Source organism: Lissotriton vulgaris, chromosome 10 (genome assembly GCF_964263255.1).
Source record: "Lissotriton vulgaris chromosome 10, aLisVul1.2, whole genome shotgun sequence".
Taxonomy (NCBI): domain Eukaryota; kingdom Metazoa; phylum Chordata; class Amphibia; order Caudata; family Salamandridae; genus Lissotriton; species Lissotriton vulgaris.
This window is the reverse complement of record NC_141698.1, coordinates 909,356,300-909,376,642: the sequence shown is the minus strand read 5'-3', so window position 1 is coordinate 909,376,642 and position 20,343 is coordinate 909,356,300. Positions and strand designations below refer to the sequence as shown.

Genomic DNA, 20,343 nt, shown 5'->3' with positions numbered 1-20,343 from the left:
TATTACGAAAATAGGGAGAAGGAGGAAAATGATTGTGCGGATAAGAAAACAAAGGATCTCAAAACCAAAGTTCTGTTACAGCAAGCGTATCCTCCGCGCTCAAATCAAAATGACTCTCAGCAGCGAAATAGATCGCAACCACAATCATCTAGGTCACAGTCGCGTAATGATTCCTCCACGCCGAGATCTATGCTCGGATATAATCAATGTGCATACTGTAGAGGTGAGGGCCATTTAAAGTTTGATTGTCCGGTTTTGCGCGACCGAAATAGTGGTGGTTCGGCTCGAGGAGGTCGTAGTGGTCCTCAACAGGCTTCACGTGGTAGAGGTCGTGGTGTTACTCAAAATCAGAACGAGCATTCTAATAATTCATCTGATTCTAACAATTGCTTTGATCAGCGTGGTTCATCGTCAGGTAGATCTGCACAGTATCATGTGGATGACTGTTACATCGAGCATGATATTGATGACGGTAACTACTAGGACAGCCACAGACAAAGAGAGGGAGTAGTATCAGTTCCGGTTGATCAGAGAGGGCCTTACGTCGCAGTTGCCACATCAGGCGTAGTTGAGCCTTTTCTGTTGGACACTGGTGCAGCGAAAAGTTCCATCATGCATTCGAAACTCCCTGGCGCACCTTTGTCTGGCTTAACGAATGTTTCAGTTGGATTCTCTGGCGCCCCCGTTAGCAATCCGGTTTCTAGCCCTTTGCCCCTCACAATTGGGCCTCGTGAGCTGAAAGCTCCTTTGATTTTGACTACTGGTTGTGGTGAAAATCTTTTGGGCCTGGATTTGTTGAAACGGTTATATGCAACACTGTACTGTTCTCCTGCGGGAGTGGAACTTACTTTGGGTCAGAGAGTGATCTCTCCTATGTACTTGTCAACTGATAAGCTCCCACCGGAATTGAGTTCTCTTCCTAAATCTTTGTGGGCAACAGGTCCCAATGACGTGGGCCTGCTTGACATCTCACCTTATGTTGTACAATTGAAATTGAATGTGCGATTACCACGTATTCCCCAGTATCGTATCTCTCTTGATGGTGAACGAGCGTTGTTAGCGATCATCTATGACTTGATCGAGAAAGACGTTATCGAGGAAACTCGGGGAAACGTGTGTAATAGTCCTGTGTTACCTATCTTGAAACGCACTGATCCATCCAAGCCTCCTGTTTACCGTTTTGTTATTGATTTACGGGAGGTGAACAAAATTGTGATTCCACAATTTCCTGTGGTGCCTGACATTACGGCTTTACTGACTCTGATTCCAGCTTCTGCTTCTTGGTTCTCAGTGATCAATCTGAAGAATACTTTCTTTAACATTCCGATTGCTGAGGAAAGCAGAGATCTATTCGGTTTCTCATTAGGTGGTCGCAGCTTTAGGTTTAAACGCGCTCCTCAGGGCTACTGTGAGAGTCCATCGATATACAGCCAAGCCTTGAAGAGTCAACTTGATGCGTTTGTGTTACCGGCTGGTGCGGCCTTGATCCAATACATTGATGACTTGCTTGTGGCTGCTGACACTAAACAGATCTGCAAAACTGCTACGGTATCGCTGTTACAGCATCTCTGTGACTTACATCACAAGGTGTCACCTTCTAAACTGCAATATTGTTGTCAAGAAGTAACCTATCTAGGTCACTTATTGTCAAAGGAGGGAAGAAGGTTGACCCCAGAGAGAATTGCAGCGATCGCTCGAATGACTGTGCGAACAACTCAGAGAGATGTGCGTGCCTTTCTAGGTATCACGTCATACTGCAGGCAATGGATTCCAAATTTTTCATTGCTAGCGAAGCCATTGGTAGCCCTCACGTGCAAGGATGTTCCGACTCCTTTGCCATGGACTGAAGAGTGTCAGAAAAGTTTTTCTGAATTGCGTGATGCGTTGTGTTCGGCCCCTGTGGTAGGTACTCCTGACTACAGTAAGCCGTTTACACTATACGTTCACGAGAGAGAGGGTTGTGCGTTGAGTATCTTGACGCAATTATTTGGTGGTAAGCAGCGTCCATGTGCATATTTTTCCTCGACCTTGGACCCAGTAGCTAGAGCATTGCCGAGTTGTCTAAGAGCGACAGCGGCGTCTGCGGTGTCTATTCGACAATCTGCAGGATTGGTCATGGATAATATACTTACGGTGATGGTTCCGCATGCAGTTGACACTCTCTTGAATCGTACAAAAACGCAACACTTGACGAGCGCAAGGTTGTCCGGTTACGAGTTGACGCTTTTGGCAAGCCATATACAAATAAAGCGCTGTAATGTACTAAACCCAGCGACGTTGTTGCCGACTAATATGGAATCAGATGATGTACCACCACATGATTGCTTTTTGCGAACTGAGGAAGAAACGAACGGTCGTGTTGACCTAAAAAACACTCCATTGGTAGATCCCGATGGTACCTTGTATGTTGATGGTTCGTGTTTTAAGTTGCCGAATGGTGATGTGACGACTGCGTATGCTGTGGTGACGTTGAGTACGGTTGTGGAAACTGCGAGATTGAGTCAGAATTCCACACAGGCGGCAGAGTTGATTGCGTTGACGAGAGCGTGTGTTTTGTCGAAGGGAAAGCGAGTGAATATGTTTACTGATAGTCAATATGCATTTGGCGTTGCACATAGCTTTGGTCGATTGTGGAGAGAAAGAGGATTTATGACATCGCATGGCACGAAGATCCAACACGGACAGCTCGTGAACGATCTTTTAGACGCACTTACATTGCCTAAGCAGGTGGCAATTATTAAATGCAGCGCGCACCGAAAAGTTACGGATGATGTTGGTCGTGGTAACGCGTTTGCGCATGAGATTGCTAAAGAGACAGCTAAAAACCTTGCAACCCAAATGTACGTTACGAGTTCAGTAAGGTGGCCTGCAGAGACTGGTATGTGCGAGGACACTGTTGAGAGCGTGAAAGCGATTCAGAATGAGGCCACCGAAACTGAAAAGATTAAGTGGAAAGAAAGCACAGGAAAGTTAGATGCGCACAGATGTTGGATTGATTTGTCGGAAAGTCAGAAGTGGATGTTGCCGGATGCATATGTGCTAGCCGTTGTGACTATGGCACACGGTTTGTCACATATTAGCGCGAAAGGTATATGCAAGTTGCTGTCCCCTGTATGGAAGAATGATGGTATCGCTAAGTGTGCTGAGAGAGTGGTTAAGAATTGTATGGTATGTATGATGTACAATCCTGGCAAGGGCACCCCCACTCCACCTGGCCATTTTGCTCCTCCTACATGTCCCTTTTGAGGTTATCCAACTGGACTTCATCCATATGGAGAGATGTAATAATCTGAAGTACGTTTTAGTTGTAGTTTGCGCGTTCTCCAGATGGATCGAAGCCTACCCTCTCAAAGATAATACTGCCCTGTCCACAGCGAAAGTCCTACTGAAGGAATACTTTCCTCAGTATGGAATGCCATGGATTGTATGGTCAGATAACGGAAGTGAGTTTGTGGGGAGTGTGATGCAGAGTGTGTGTAAGGGCCTTGGAATTCGACAAAAATTCCACAGTGCCAATCATCCCCAGTCAGCAGGTTTAGTTGAAGGGTGCAATGGTACTCTGAAACTGAAACTTGCTAAGATCCAAGCTACGACTGGTTTGTCATGGCCTGATGCCTTGCCTCTGGCTCTCTTGTCAACCAGGGCGACTGTACACTCTCGAGTAGGGCTTAGCCCATATGAGATTGTGTTCGGCCGTCCTGCGAATGTTTGGGGAGTCCCTAGGCCTAAGGCCTTTGATAGTCTCGAATACCCAATGTTAATTGATTATCTTCATGATCTGACTGCTAAACTGAGGTTAATTCATCAACAGGTCTTTGAAGCACTACCGGCACAGACTGAGGGTCCTGGACATTGGCTCCAACCGGGTGACTGGGTGGTCACCCGTAATTTCGGCAGGAAGTGCAATTTGGAGCCAAGATTTGTGTGCCCGTTCCAAATTCTCCTTGCCACAAGAACTGCAGTTCATCTGGAAGGCCGGAAAAACTGGGTGCACACCACCCACACCAAGAAGGTGCCTATTCCTTTACCAGCAGATTCGTGGGTGAGGACAGGAATCGCTGCAACGGAAACAGAAACTCCAGTAAAATTTGTGCCGTTCAGTGATGCTAAATTTGTAGGAGACACTTCATTGCAGTCAGATACATTTGTTGAACCTTTATCATTGGAGAACTCGAGACTTGAACTTTCATCTGATCGACAGGACTCTGTTCCGCAACCTGAACAATTATTCGAAGAGCAGACTCGTCCTGGAAGAAGCAGATATTTTCTTCGTTCTCACAACAAAGACTAATAAAACACTTTTTTTCCTTTTTTTTCCCCTTTTTGAGTTCATATTACCCCTACTGTCATTTTGAACATTATGAACAATTGCATCCTCTATTAATGTTTGAGTTCTTTTCCACGTATGTATGTTTTTTTCCACAGCTAGGAGATTTTGCATTAAACTTGAATGCTTGATTAAAGAACCTTACATCCGGGTTGACCGTAGGGCCGTGCGGGTACTTCCTTCTGTTTAGCAGGTTCCTGACACTAGGTCGGTACTTTTGTCGATTCCTGGGAACTCCTGGGAATTGATAATCGCTACTCAGAACGAAGTGCGTCAAGAACGTTGCGGACGGTTTTTAGAGGATGGAATTCTCAAAGTTGTCGGAAGTGGAGAAGACTTTAGCTCAAAGATCTACACTACACAGGGTTGTACGAACAAAATGCTTTCTGTTTCAGGTGTTCCTGCTGTTCTTGACTGTTTCCATGTTATTGGCGGGTGGAGTGTATTTCGGAATACAATCGTTATTGCCTTCTGCTTTACCTACTTCTTCTTCTGAACCAAAATCTACTCCCACTGTTTCTCCACATTCCTTTCATCCTTTGCCCCAACACGAACAGGTTAGACGTGCGGAATTCATGAATAACTCCTTTGTCCAGCTTCTTCATCAACATCAGTTGGTGATGAATACTACCAACTGTTGGGTGTGTGGGTTAATGCCACATACCATGGATAGGGGAATTCCGTATTTGGTTCTTCCTTATAGTTCCCAGGGGTCAGCTCGAGCATTCCAAACTATGTTTCGTAGCGCACTAGATTCCTACCCCCATCGAGAGCCACGCACTGCAGATCATGGTCCCTGCCCGTACCACAAGCCTTTGGCAAGAGCGATTGCTGACTTAGATAGAGATATTTTTGACGCATCCCTCATCCCAGAGGAAGAGGTGCGAGCATACAAGGATCTGAGTGAGGCTGAGTATAGCATGTCAGTGGGTGATAGACAGCTTAAAAGCTCGTCTCCGATCTGGATCGTACCCCATCTCGGTAATTTCTGCCTGAAAGGTCTTGGCCGAAGCCCGCAAGCTCAGCTTGGGAGGAGTTCTTGCACTGAAACGTATGTTTTACCAACGTCCTCTTCCCCTGTTCTTTTGACTGCCAAGGGTACATACTTTGTATGTTACCACCGCGCATATACATGGTTGCCCCGTGACTTCTCGGGCACCTGTTATATTGCGAATCTGTTGCCACCGACTTTCACAGTTGCCTCGGACTATCACAAGACTAGAGTTGTGAGAGGCGTTATTAGCGAAGAAGACACTGCCGGTCAAGAAGCAGGAGACTTCTTTAAGGGTTTCTTGCCGTTTTGGGGACCTATGATCAATAGTAGGAACCTGAGACAGTTGACTCGAGTGGTGGAATTGACTGCTAATATAACTGCAAGTGCTCTTGGTAATCTGACAGCAGAGCTTCAGGCGGACAGGCTTATGACGTTGCAAAACCGTATGGTTTTAGACGTTGTTCTTGCAGATAGAGGTGGTGTATGTAAGGTGATCCGTTCGAGTTGCTGCATTTTCATCCCTGATAACGCTCCAACTGTCTATCAAGCCATCTCGAAGTTGCATAAGATCTCCGAGTCCATACACGTGGACGTAGGTGATTGGACGCTACTAGGATGGTTTTGGGGCCTGATGTCGACGTGGGGTTGGAAGATTCTGATGATTATCGGGGTTGTTGTAGCATTTCTGTTCACGTGTTGTCTTTGTGTACAGTGTGGTCCTGCCTTATGTGGCCTCTGTGCTACGACGTGTATAAGACGGCCATCTGTTACCAAGGAAGCATTGATGGATAGAATGATGTTGCAGCAACATCTGAATGATTTGATGAATATCGAGATCGATTCTGATATCGACTAGTGCTTGCCTACATGAGGGCAAAAGGAGCGTCTGAGGTTCCTTGACAATTATAGTGGTGTTTTCGACTCGTTCGAATATGGACGAGTTTGGTATCTATGAACCGCAAATGACGAGTTCAGTGGGTGTACGCGTTTTCTCTACCCTGGCCTGAACCATTCGTCTTATTCGTGGGTTTCTTCATCTGAACCCACGGGTTCCATTTTAGATACAGCAGCCATTTTGTCTCTTGCCCTCAAGTAGCCAGCGAACGGACACTGTCCGCTTCGTGACCCTGGGATTCCCAAGCTCTTGCGTAAGACACGTGTTCCTTTGAGGGTGTCTTTATGACGAGGGGGATAACACTGCAAAGGCAGATGGCCCCGCTCGAGGCTCATCTTGCCGTGCTGGTCTATTGTTTCAGCCGTGCATTCATTAGGCACGTCTCCTTTGATCCTGCAATCGTGTTTCCGATATCACCCCCTACACTCTTTTCAATCTGTTGTCTGTCTTCCTTGCACCTGTTTCTGTCTCTTCCTTAAACTCGTTTACAGCCGGAATGGAATGTACTTGATGATGAGAAACGTACTTTTACAGTTGGGAACCGGTGATGCTACTGTAATTATGTTCCGGGACCCTGAATACATGAAAGCAACCCTTTTGAAGTTTACTGTGGGAATTGAGTTGTAACCTTTTGTTCGCCATGTTGTGCTATGACAGAAATATGTATAAAAGGAGCGATCCACAGTTGCAATTTGAAGCAGTCTCCTAGAACCTACATGCGTTGTACTTCTTGTGACTTCTGTGTTCCCTGCAGTAAATAAACCTCGATCTTTGACGCCGAAGGAAGTGTCCCGTGTCTCTGTAATTTGTACGCCGGAACAGGTAACCCACGAAGGTTTCAGGTGTTGTCCCCTGGCACCGCTGGGCCTTAGAATAGCCCAGTCCTTCACCAACCTGCACAAAGAAAGACTGCACATCTGAGAGGAATGCACCTGATGTACTTTTGGACTAGTGGGATTCGGACTGTGTCCGCCAATGGATGGACCAGAACCATCTAAAGCTCAACCCTAGTAAGACAGAACTGCTACTCACAGGTAAGAGTAAGAATCTCTGGGGACCACAATATTGACCATCAGAACTCGGCTCCCCACCAGCTCCCTCCACCTCAGTTAAAAGCCTTGGGCTCATTATATATAGGGATGAATGAAATGAATGAATGAAAGAAATTATATTTATATTGCGCGTTTCTACCCTGAGGCCTCGTAGCGCTTGCGTTCTGCATGGGGACGGCAAATCAAATTAGGGCACATTGCGAAAAAGGTGGGTTTTGAGGAGCTTGCGGAAGGCCAGTATGTTTGGTTTGCTGTGCAGAGAGGGGGACAGAGAGTTCCAGAGGTTTGAGGCGTTCAGGGAAAGAGAGCGACCATCCCACTTGGCACGGTGGACTTTCCTGGTGGTGGCAAAGAAGGCTGAGCTGGGGCGGAGGTTTCTTGAGGGTTGATAGGGCATGATCAGGGAGTGTGAAATGGCTGGACCAGTTTTCCACATGGCTCTATGAGCCAGGCACATGGATCTGAACTGGATTCTGGCCTGGATCTGGAGCCAGTGCAATATCCTTAGGGCGGGATTAGCCGATTGTCTCTGGGGGGTTTGGAGCAGAAGGCGGGCAGCGCTGCTCTGGATAACCTGGAGTCTTTGTAAGGTAGCCTGTGGGGCGCCCAAGTACAGCGCGTTCCCGTAGTCCAAGAGTGAGAGAATTAAGGCCTGTACCATGATCCTTCTCGCCTTGAAGGGAAGCTTGGGGAGAACTTTCATAAGCATCCTCAACAGGCCAAAGCAGGCATCCGCTAGCTTGGTGGTCTGATGGCCAAAGCACAGAGAGCTGTCAAACCATATGCCAAGGCTCTTAATCTTCTGTTTTGGGGCTGGCATTGGGTTAAGGCAGGTTGGCCATAGATATACAGAGAAGGGGGATGGCAGTTTACCCAAGAACATGAGCTCAGTCTTGTCGCCATTTAGTTTGTGGTGGGAGAGATTCATCCATTCGGCTACAGCCTCTAGGCAGCTGCCGAGGGAGAAAGATAAGCCCTCTGGGTGGTTCAGTGATACCACCAACTGGGAGTCATCAGCGTATGTTATGATACGTATGCTGAATGGGAGAACTACCTCGGCTAAGGGTGCCATATAGGTATTAAAAAGTGTGGGGCTCAGGGAGGAGCCCTGAGGGACCCCACAACTGAGCAGCCAGCAGTCGAAGGAGGCGTTGCCTTTGAAGACCTGAAAGAACCGGTCTTTGAGGAATTATTGTAGCCAGGAGAGAGCTGAGTGGGTCACTCCTAGACTTTTTAGCCGGTTCAGCAGGATCTTGTGATCTACAGTGTCGAAGGCAGCACTGAGGTCTAAAAGGATGATAGCTGCTGAACCGCCCTGGCCCATTAGTCTTCGAGCCTCTTCGGTTACAGCCAGAAGACCTGTTTGTGATACATGAAGCAGATTGTTAAGCTCTAGGTACTGTACAAGAACAGAGTTTATGTGTCTCTCGGTTAGCTTACTTAACCAGTGGAGGTGGGATATGGGTCGGTAGTTGGCCTGGTTAGCAGGGTCCAGGCTGCTTTTTTTCAGGAGGGCCTTTACCTGGGCGCACTTCCAGGCACGGGGGACCGTACCTGCTAAAATGGAGGCATTTATAATAGCCAGGCATATGACATTGGCAACTATGGGAAGGTATCGCGGAGGGGCGGGGTCTAGTGGAGAACCCGAGGTGACTCTAGGCATGATTGCTTTAAGGTAGTCTTCATCTAATGGGGGAACTCTGCAAGGTAGCATCGGGTATTGGGAGGGGGACTCCTTGTGTCGGACTCGAAGGTATCGTTCTGGGACAGAGGGAAGGATTGGGCGATTAGTTCAATTTTCTGTTGAAAAAATTCTGCAAGATTGTTGCATCGGGCGGGTGCGTCTTCTGGATTGGGTTTTTTTGGGGGTATGGTTACCAGGGATTTGGCGATGCGAAAAATCTCCTTAGGGGAGTTTGCAGCTGCGTTGATCTTCTCCTCATAGAAGGAGGATTGCGCAGTTTTTATTTCTGAATTATATTTCCTTATTGCCTCTCTATAGATTGATTTCCCTTCTTCTGTTGGGTTCTGTCTCCAGCTCCTTTCTAACTTCCTACAGGTTTGTTTGAGCTCTCTTAGTTTTTTGGAGAACCAGGGTGCTGTTTTAGGGTTAGATTTTTTTTGGATCGATCTTTTGGGGGCTAGCGTGTCTAATGAGCTTTGGATCCTGAGGCTGAAGTTGTTGTTCGCCCTCTCTGGGTCTGAGCTAGGGTGTGGTATGGTATTCTATAAGAGATTGGAACAAATGCTAGTGGAGAGGTTTGACCATTTCCTATCTTGTGTCTTAGTGGTGCTCTGTTGTACATAGCTTATCCCTTTCTGTCCTCTCCCTGCCTGCCCTGGCTCCAACCTTCTAGACTGTTTACATGGTTCTCTCTGTGTCACCATCCGTGATTCCATTCTGTGTCAGTTACTTCCTGGCCAGATGAGGAAACGGTCCTGTTACTTTTCTATCTGCTGCAATAAACCACTTACCTGCCACCTTTCCGGATGTGGAGTCTTCTTATTATTTACTACATTTTGGCGACTTCTGGACGGGAGCATCTGGCCAAATTTCGTTTGCAGCTAAAGAAAAGACTAGAAAAACGGTGATCCGTTCCTCAACGAACCCACGAGTTGCAGCGCTCTATATTCTCGACGACTTCTTCTTCTGCAGCTGTTTGACGTCGAGATTTTCTGGATTTAAAGTCTTGTTTCAGCGTTTTTAGCCTTTTCCTTCTCGGTTGCTGTCGGCAGCGTCACTTAGCAACGGAGCCAAAGGTGCGTAGCAACAGAGCTCAACGGTCCGTATGTTATTTCTTTTGTTGCCATAACAACTATCTCGCGAAGAACTGTGACCGCGAGCAGTATCACGTGTCTGGACTGTGCCTGAGCGCATTGCGCACTCGCAGGAACGCGGAACTTCTGGACGCTACGCGTTGTCTACGCAAGGTCATTAACGTGACCTCCGTGACGACATACGCAAGCGGCCATCTTTGTTCGCGTTAACCTGCATTTATCTCCGGCAGTCCAACACGGAGAGTTCTTCACTGAGGCGATTCCACGAAGAAATATTAAAGTCGTCAGCTCACAAGGAAATAAGCAACACAAGTAAGCGCGTTATTTACTGTGACTCATTTATTGTTTTTAACGCTGAAAAGTGTAGCGCTGAGCCAATTCGGTGGACAGATCTCAAAGACTTCAGTACAAGGAAGCAAGCTTTACGTGTAAACTGTATTTAATGTGAAACATTCTTTGTTTTAACTATATTGTTACAAGCAAGTTAAAAGTTAACTCTAAGTTTGGCGCCGAATCCATTTTAAAAGTCGTGACCCCTTGCAATTACAATTACATGTTACACTGAACTCTCAGTGCTCCGTGGTCAGCAATAATATTTCTTTAAGTGCAAGACCATCATGGCACAATCCATAAATATCGCCCTTCCTCCTCAATTTCTGAGTGAACCTGGCAATCCTTCCACCCCTTGGGAGGACTGGATCATTATGTTTAATGACTATATTGAAGCCCTGGATGGAGAAGGTTTCTCTGCCAAAAGAAAGAAAGCAATTTTGATGACCACATTAGGAAAAGAAGGGCAACGACTTTTTAAATACTTACCCCAAGTTCTTTCTGCCACTTCACAACCTTTGGACGAATTCAAAGAAGCCATTGCCAGACTGGAGAACAGATTCGGAAGAGAGGAAAACCTAATCCTTCAACGTTATAGGTTTTATAAAAACAAACAACTTGAGGGTGAAAGCATAGATGACTTTGTTGCTCGCCTTCGCGAATTGTCTGTCAAATGCAACTTTGGGCAAATGGCAGACGAACATATTAGGGACCAATTGGTTGTACAAGCTAATAATAGAAAAATCCAGGAACGCTTGTGGGCCGCAAAGAACCCCACTCTCAAAGTAGCAATCGAACTCGCTAAAGTAGTTGAGGAGAGTGAGAAATGCATTAAGGAGTTAACAAAAGGTGGTACTGATTCCAAAGTTGCTGAGATATCTCATAAAGTGGTTAATAGCGATATTAGTGATGATGAAGCAGCTGCTGTTGCGATAGTTAGGAAGAAAGGTTATGTATTACAAAAGAAAAATATGCTTCAACAGTCGTTCAGTAGGCCACAACCACAGCCTAGTAACAAATTTGTATCTAAAATGTGCTCTAGATGTGGGAGTTATTCTCATTCTTCCGACGCAAAATTTAGTTTTGCTAATAACAAAGAGTGTTTAAAATGTGGTAAAATAGGCCATTTCGCAAAGGTATGTAAGAACAGAACCAATCAGAAGGTTACTGTTGTGTGTGACTACAATGACCTAAAGCGTGATGTTAACAAAATACTGGTTTTGTATGATTCGGTGTGTGCGTGTGATGAGAAGAGAGAGCGGATAATTAAAGCAAAGTTTTTGATTGATGAGAAAAATGTCGATTTGATGGTTGACACTGGGTCCAAGTGGACTATCATTCCCTCGTCTATGCTGAAGGAGGTATGGGGAAATAAGTGCCTGGATGTGTGTGATATCTTTCCATCCGGTTACCAGGGTGAGAAAATCAACCTTCTTGGTTACTTTAAAGCGATGATTGTTTTCAAAAACAGGTCAACCTGGGGCAAGATTTACGTGTCTGTGGATGGTCCCGCAATACTGGGACGTTCTCATCAGTATGACCTACACATAATTGTTAATCCCAGAGCTGATGAACCCGTTCTCGTTGTGGATGATTGTTACATTGATGACATTCTTGCCAATCATAGTCAGGTTTTTCGCGAGGAACTAGGTGAGCTACAAGGGTACACACACAGAATACTGTTAAAGGAGGGCAGTATTCCTGTACAGCACAAAGCGAGGCGTGTCCCTTTTGCCTTGCGTGATGAGGTTAAGGCTGTTTTGGACGAGATGCTTCAGGGAGGTATCATTGAACCGATTGAAGCTTCCCCATGGGTTTCTCCCGTAGTTATCTCACAGAAACCCGACAACAAGATTCGTTTCTGTGTAGACCTACGCTCTTTGAATAAATGCGTGGTGGCCGACGTATTCCCTTTACCTAATATAGGTGAATTGGTTTCCACCCTTAAGGGGGCTAGGTTTTTCAGCAAGCTAGACCTTAAGCACGCCTATCACCAGATTCGTCTGGATGACAGCTCAAAACATCTTACAGCTTTTATCACGGGCGAGGGAACTTTTCAATTTACCCGGTTACCCTTTGGTCTAATCTCCGCTGCCAGTGTCTTCCAGCGCATGGTTTCTGAGGTATTCAAGGGATTAGATAAAATTATCTTTTTCCAAGATGACATTCTCATTTTTGGCGATACCTTGGAAGAGCACAATTGTGTCTTACGCAATGCTTTAGGTAGAATTGTGGATGCTGGTCTCACGTTACGTCGTGAAAAATGTGCATTTCTGGTCGAAGAGGTCGAATATCTGGGTTTCTGTCTCTCTGCTGAGGGTGTAAGGCCTAAGAAAAATCTCTTAGAAGCAATTGAACTGGCACCCTCTCCTGTGGATAAGGAACAACTCAGGTCCTTCATGGGACTAATTGAGTTCTATTCTAAGTTTGTAAAAGATTTTTCCTCGAAGACAGCTCCCTTAAGATCTTTGTTAAAGAAAGGAGTCAAGTTTTCTTGGACGAGTGAACAAGAGTCTTGTTTTAACAGCATCAAATCTGAACTTAAGTCCTCAGATGTTCTCACTCCTTTCGACAGTAGACGTTCTTCTGTTCTGATGGTTGACGCAAGTGGTGTTGGTATTGGGGCTGTTCTTCTTCAGAAACATGAGGGTGGTGAAAAAACTATCGCTTTTGCTTCTAGGCCTCTGTCTACCTCTGAGGTCAATTATTCTGTTATCGAGCGAGAAGCCCTTGCGGCTGCATGGGGGGTTAACTATTTTAGAACATATCTGTGGGGTTCTCGGTTTGTTCTTCGCACAGATCACAAACCCCTAGTGAATGTTTTAGCACCCGGTGGTACAGGTAAAGGTTCGCCCAGACTGGCCAGGTTAGCCTCTCGCCTTCAGGATTACCAGTTCGAAGTTGAATTTGTTCATGGTTGGAGGAATGTCCAAGCTGACTGCTTATCGCGCCTCCCGGTTTCTTCCCCTAATCCCCGGGATTCCTTGAGTGAGCAGTGTGATGACAAAGCTGTTGCCTCTTTACACGATGTCTTGTTTTTGTGTGAGAGTTCCTTTTCGGCCGAGGAATGGTCCAAGGGCATGGATGAAGATCATGTCTTAAAAGCTGTAGTTAATCTCGTTCTCAAGGGGGCAAGAAGAGAAAGTACCTTGGAACCAGCTGTCAGACCCTTTCTTAAAGTTGTTAACGAGTTGTCTGTTTTTGGGAAAAACGTATTGATGAAAGGTGATCGCTATATTCCTCCAAGCTCCTTGAGGGGAAAGATTCTCAGTTTAGCTCATGAGGGTCATTTGGGCCAAACTCTTACTCAGCGGCGCGTAAAAGAAAATTTTTGGTGGCCCTCAATCGACAGTGATGCTGTAGACTGTGTAGTCAAATGTTCCTTATGCATGGAAGGGGAGAAGCGCCTCAAGATTATTGGTTCCCAATCCGTTGGCAACATTTCCTTTAAAAGCTTGCCTTGGCATACTATATGCTTGGATTTCATTGGCCCTATGTGCGAATTACCCTTAAATCAACGTTTTGCGGTGGTTGTTGTTGATTGCTTTTCCAAGTGGTTGACTGTACGTTTCATGAGGGAGATTACAACTGACTCCACAATTCTTTTTCTCAAGTCTGTTTTTATGAATGAGGGTTATCCTTCAGTTCTAATTACGGATAACGGCACCCAGCTCACCTCTACCAAAATGGCCGGTTTCTTGCGTGAATGTGGAATATCTCATCACCGCACCTGTCTTTATAATCCTGAAAGCAATGGTTTGTGTGAAAGGGTCAATCGACTGGTAAAGGGTGTGATACAAATGTCAGTTGCTAGCGGGTGTTTTTCTGATGAGCGTGTACAAGAGTTGGTTTGGGCATACCGCTCAACGCCCCATGGGCAAGCTGAAAAGTCTCCTTTTGAACTAATGCGTGGTCGTTCCCCTGTTTCTAGGCTAACTCCTTCCTGGTTGAGGGAAGATAGTAAGCATTCTTCTCCTTCAAATGCTTCCTCTCTTCCCATATCCACTGGTGATTTGGTTAAAGTCAAGCCAGGTCGCTGTACTAAGGGCCTCTCAAAGTTCAGCGGTCCTTTTCGTGTTAGGAAAGCTTTTCCCCAGTTTGTTCTGCTTGAGAATGGTGCCAAATGGAACTACAGAAGGGTTGCCTTATATCAGAAAAAAGTCTCAAATGTCTCAGATTGCAACCTTAATTCTTCTGAGACGGGCTGCAGTGGCTATATGTTGTCTGCTCAACGAGATTCTGATTTGCGTGGTTCACCTGCTGTACGGGGGGAGGTGGGTGGTGGCGATGCTCCTTCATCTGTGTGTGATGATGTACTTGGGAGTTCCGACTCTGCTACTACCTCTGTTATTCCTTCTTCCAATGTCTGCTCAAGGTGTCCACGTTCCCGCCATCCTCCGGCTTACTTGAGTGACTATGTTCATTAATAGTTGTTACTGTTCTTTTGCTCTTTCCTCCTCTTGTTTTCTTTTTGTATCCAAAGGGGGGAGATGTGTTGTACATAGCTTATCCCTTTATGTCCTCTCCCTGCCTGCCCTGGCTCCAACCTTCTAGACTGTTTACATGGTTCTCTCTGTGTCACCATCCGTGATTCCATTCTGTGTCAGTTACTTCCTGGCCAGATGAGGAAACGGTCCTGTTACTTTTCTATCTGCTGCAATAAACCACTTACCTGCCACCTTTCCGGATGTGGAGTCTTCTTATTATTTACTACATGCTCTTGGGGGGGATGCTAGCTGGGACTTTCCAGTTAAAAGGAATTAATGAGTGGTCGGTCCAAGGGAGGGGAATGGGATTTCAATCCGGAGATTCTGTGAGTTACTGAGCACAGGGTCCAGAAGATGACCTTTTATGTGTGTTGGTGTGAAGCCTTTCTGGGTGATTTGTAGGGCTTATAGACTGGATAAAAGTTCTTTGGCCAAAATATCAGCGGGGTCATCGAGGTGGATGTTGAGATCTCCTAGAATCGTGTAATTGGATGGGGAGAGAGCTAAGTTGTCGACCAAGGTCGGGAGTGCACTAACAAATTGACCAGGGGGTCCTGGGGGCGGTAGAGCAGTAGGCAGGAGAACATAATGGTGGACGAGAATTCTAAGGAGAAGTTCATATTTTCGCAGTCTGGCAGCTCCTCTATGGAGAACCGGCACTGAAAAGGATCCCTGAAGATTATAGCTAACCCTCCCCCTCTGCCGGTATTGCGATCCGCTCTTTGCATCAGGTAGCCGGGTGGTAAAGTTTGAGTGACAGCTGGGTCTGCTTCAGCCTGAAGCCAGGTCTCGGTAAGGAATATTGCATCAGGGCTAAGGTTTTCTATTAACAGAAAGAGTTCAGTTGAGTGTTTGGGCAGGGAACGACAGTTCAGTAGATAGAAATTTAGGAGAGGTCATGGGGAGGGTGCTGATTCAATTTCTGGTTGAAACTTGAAGGTACAGTGGGAGCAGCTGGGGGGGTCTGTTCGCAGTAGCTATTGAGTGTCTGCATTTTGGGTTAGTAGGCCGTGCCAGGCTCTGCATTGTCTGGACACTGTAAGTAGGGATACCGCTCAATGAACTGCTAGGGTTCATGGCCCCTGGTCCTGATTGGGTGCGGACAGGTGCAGACGGGCTTGCCTTTGGCGTGCCTTCAGCGCACCCACTGCACGCATCCGCTGCACGACTTGAAAGGCATCTGTATTTGAAGTGTGTGGGCTAACAGCTGCAAGCAGCTGATTGGCAGTTGGGCCGGAAGTCGTGGCATACTTCCGGAGTCCGGAATCTCATTCCGCGTCCCTCCACTCAAATCAAATGATTGGCGGTGGACCAGGGAGCAGGGACAGGTAAGGACTGTGCAAATAACAATGTAAACATGCAACACACTATGTAAAATATAGATTTTAAAAGTAGGTAATTACTTCAAAGTGAGAGCGAGCCCTTCTCTAGGCGCTCCTCTCGATGATTTAAAAGAAATGCCTTCCTCAAACGTGTCCCCAGCGCGAATTGAAAGGCAGCTGTATTTCCAGTGAGTGGGCTAACAGCTGCGAGCAGCTGATTGGCAGTTGGGATCGGAAGTCGTGGTTCACTTCCGGAGTCCGGAATCTCGTTCCGCGTCCCTTCACTCAAACCAAATGATTGGCGGTGGACCGGGGAGCAGGGACAAGTAAGGACTGTGCAAATAACAATGTAAACATGCAACACACTATGTAAAGTATAGCTTTTAAAGTGAGAGCAAGCCCTTCTCCAGGCACTCCTCTCGACGATTTAAAAGAAATGCCTTCCTCAACCGCGTCCGCAGCGCGAATTGAAAGGCAGCTGTATTTCAAGTGTGTAGGATAAAAGCTGTGAGCAGCTAATTGGCAGTTGGTCTCGGAAGTCGTGGTTCAATTCCGGAGCCCGGAATCTCGTCCCGCGTCCCTCCACTCAAACCAAATGATTGGCGGTGGACCGGGGAGCAGGGACAGGTAAGGACTGTGCAAATAACAATGTAAACATGCAACACACTATGTAAAATATAGATTTTAAAAGTAGGTAATTACTTCAAAGTGAGAGCGAGCCCTTCTCCAGGCGCTCCTCTCGACGATTTAAAAGAAATGCCTTCCTCAAGCGCGTGATCTGTCATTAAGAGCTCAGGTGGGCTCAGTGGTTTCTAATTGCTTTTTTCAGCTACGTAAAATTAGAAAGATTAGTTGCATGCTCACTCACGCAGCACTGATACAAGTTATGATAGCCTTGGTGATCTCACACCTAGATTACGCTAATTCAATCTACTTGGGACTGCCACTTTATCTCACCAAGAGGCTTCAAATGGTCTAGAATCAGGCTGCCAGACTAATCCATCAACAACCCAGATGGCTTTCAGACAGACCCTTACTGAAGGAACTTCATTGGCTCCCAATATCTGAAAGGGCAGAATTCAAAACTGGATGCCTGAGTCCCAAATCACTCCACGGCAGGAGTCCTAAATTCATTAACACCCTGTTGACTAGGTATACACCTTCATGCTACCTCTGTTCAATGCATCTCCAGCTACTTGCTACCCCCACTTATAATTGGAAACGACAAGGTGGATGACGATTTGCTTTCCCGGCCACCAGATTATGGAACTCACTCCCTTTGGAGATTCGATCTTGCACCAATCTACTTAAATTCAGGAAATCATTGAAAATGTTGTTGTTTACGAGAGCTCACAAATAACTCCTCTCGGCCTTGGTAGGTTCTAAGTAGCACCATGAAACCCCTGGGTGTACGTGTGCTTTATAAGCAACTTTTAACATAACATTTAACATAACTGTGCCTGTGGCCCCTGGTTCAGGTAAAAGTTGATTCCCACAATTCACCTACAGCAGAGACTCCAACCAACTCCAGGGACACAAGTTGAATCCCAAACCAACAAGTAGGTAGCCACCCCAGAGGTTTTACCGCTACCATTCTCCGGTCATCCAAGACAACCAAGCAGAGATAGCCAAAAGATGCATCTGTGTCTGCTAGACTTGGGAGTGTTATCAGAATTCAGACTCATTGCATCCATGGGTCACTAGCCTCCAGCAAGGATTTCTGCCCTGACCACTCTGCTGTAATATAGTACGCCAGCCGCAGCTGGCCTTTTGCCATCACAAAGAGGATGTTGTGGAACCCTGAGTTCTTTGGACAAAGTAGCCCCACCTCACTGTGTACCAAGAACTTGACCACAGCTTACCCCCATTGTCTGGACAGCACCTGGAGCATCCTTTGAGCATTCTAATACCTATATCTTCAGCATCAGAACCACTCCATTGATATCTATGGTGGTTGTCTTGTAAAGTTTGGAACTTGTTAAAAAAAAGTTCCCTCTGGTGGCCAGGTAACTGTCCAAAGTTTCTTCTCTGGTCCCCAAGTCCTTTCCCTGCCAGATTTGTGTGCCCAACCCGGGTCAGATTACTCGTGTTAACACGTTCAAACTTTTCAAATGTTTGCAAACTTTTTAGTGTGCAATGCTTATTTGTTGTTGTATCTAAAATTGATATTAACTTCCAAAACCTGTATCTCTGGAACCCTTCAGTAGATCTTGATGATCAAAGTCTCTAAAAATCCATAAAAATACACGCTGTACACACAATGCTTTGCACTAAGTTCCTTTGCCATACATTACTGCTCACACCCACAGCTACCCGGAGATGAGTTAAGATTCCGAAGGCATCTGTGCCTGGACCGCGTCCACCGACAGAAACCCTGTCCCCCGTGAACACCACGACACTCAAAACCGCTACGATGCCAGCACCCTCCATGCACTCAACGCTGGACGATCACGCGCCTGCTGCCTGTCCGCTCCGAAGCTCACCCAAGAACCCTTCTCCTGCCGGAACTGCAGCTTCACCAGCAGCCGACCCTCCAACCCACCCACTGGGAAAGAACCCAACCACCTCATATGCATCCTCCTCAACACCCAATCCTCTTGCAAACACGCCGCTGAACTCTGGGACCTACTTGACTCAACCTCTCCAAACGGCGCCTTCCTGATGGAGACCTGGCTGAACCCCTCCTCGGTACCCGACGTCGCCATAGCCATTCCAGACGGCTACAAGATCTCCAGCAGGGATCGCAGAGTAGGAGGAGGAATCGCCATTGTCCACAGGAACACTCTCAAAGTCTCGACCAACACCAACGACACCCTCAGCACCGCCGAACACCTGCACTTCCAGATCCACACTGATCCCAACACCACCCTCAGGGGAACCCTCGTCGACAGACCTCACGGACCCCGACCGAAGTTCAGCGAGTCCATCGCCGACTTCCTCAGTGCACACGCCTTCACCTCCACAGACTACATCCTCCTCAGGGACCTGAACTTTCACCTCGAGAACAACAACAACACCAACTCCACCTCCCTCATCAACAACCTTGCCATCCTTGGACTCAGACAACTCATCACATCACCAACCCATTCTGCTGGCTGCACGCTTGACCCCATCATCTCCGCAAGCTTCCACGTCCCCTTCCACGTCCCCTTCAACCACACCACTGAACTCTACTGGACCGACCATCGCTGCATCCACTTCACCTTCCGTAAACCCAACACACACCACCACACCCAACAGAACCCCCGCCGATACTGGAGCAAAGTCACTGAAGACCAGCTAACCACCACCCTCACCTGGAGCCCACACGCTGACCTCACCGACCGCGACACCACCGCCTCAACCTCAGACAGTGGATCGATGACTGCGCCAACACCCTTGCTCCAATCGAGAAACCCTCCAACAGTCACACCAGTACGAAAGCCAGATGGTTCACTGAAGTCCTTCAAGAAAACCTGCTGAAAGCTTGAGAAAAAATGGCACAATGAACGGACACCGGACAGGTATGCATTTTTTTTCAAAAGACAGCGGTCCTTAGAGAGAAAGAGGATTGCAGCAATAAATATAGACTCAATAGACCTATATTAGTAGAAAATGCCCAGCCGGACAATTTAATTTCTAAATAAAAATAATATGAGACAAGGGAATGACGCACACAGTGCGATGGAAGTGGGACACCAGCCGATGTCCAACCAACACACTCGGGGAACAGACAAACAGGGGAGAATATTCAGGCAACAACAGGTTATCAATTAATGGAAATTACAGAAATGATAATCCACATTGTACACATATGCATGTTCAAATAATATTTAACTCTGCATTTAGTGTACTGATTGTCGACGACGTTTCGAACCACAATTATTATCGGTTCAACCGGACAGGTATGCAGCCCACAAGAACACCTCCCGTAGACACCATCACCTCATCTGATCCACCAAAAGGGCCTCCTTCAAAGACCGCCTAGACAACAACGCGCACAACAGCAAAGAGCTCTTCAACATAGAGAAAGAACTCTCCAACTCCAGCACTTACACCAATGATAATCCACCCTTGCAAGACCTCTGCAACTCCCTCGCCCCTTTCTTCCATCGCAAGATCACAGACATCCATGACAGCTTCAACGCTACGACCGCCCCAACAACCACTGAGACCTCC

The 20,343-nt window shown here is 46.7% G+C and overlaps 1 protein-coding gene across 1 annotated transcript in view; it reads left to right on the top strand.

Moving 5' to 3' along the window:
• LOC147688995 (ATP-dependent translocase ABCB1-like) overlaps positions 1 to 20,343 on the top strand; it is an 856,748-nt gene that overhangs the window by 175,036 nt on the left and 661,369 nt on the right. The window lies entirely within an intron of this gene.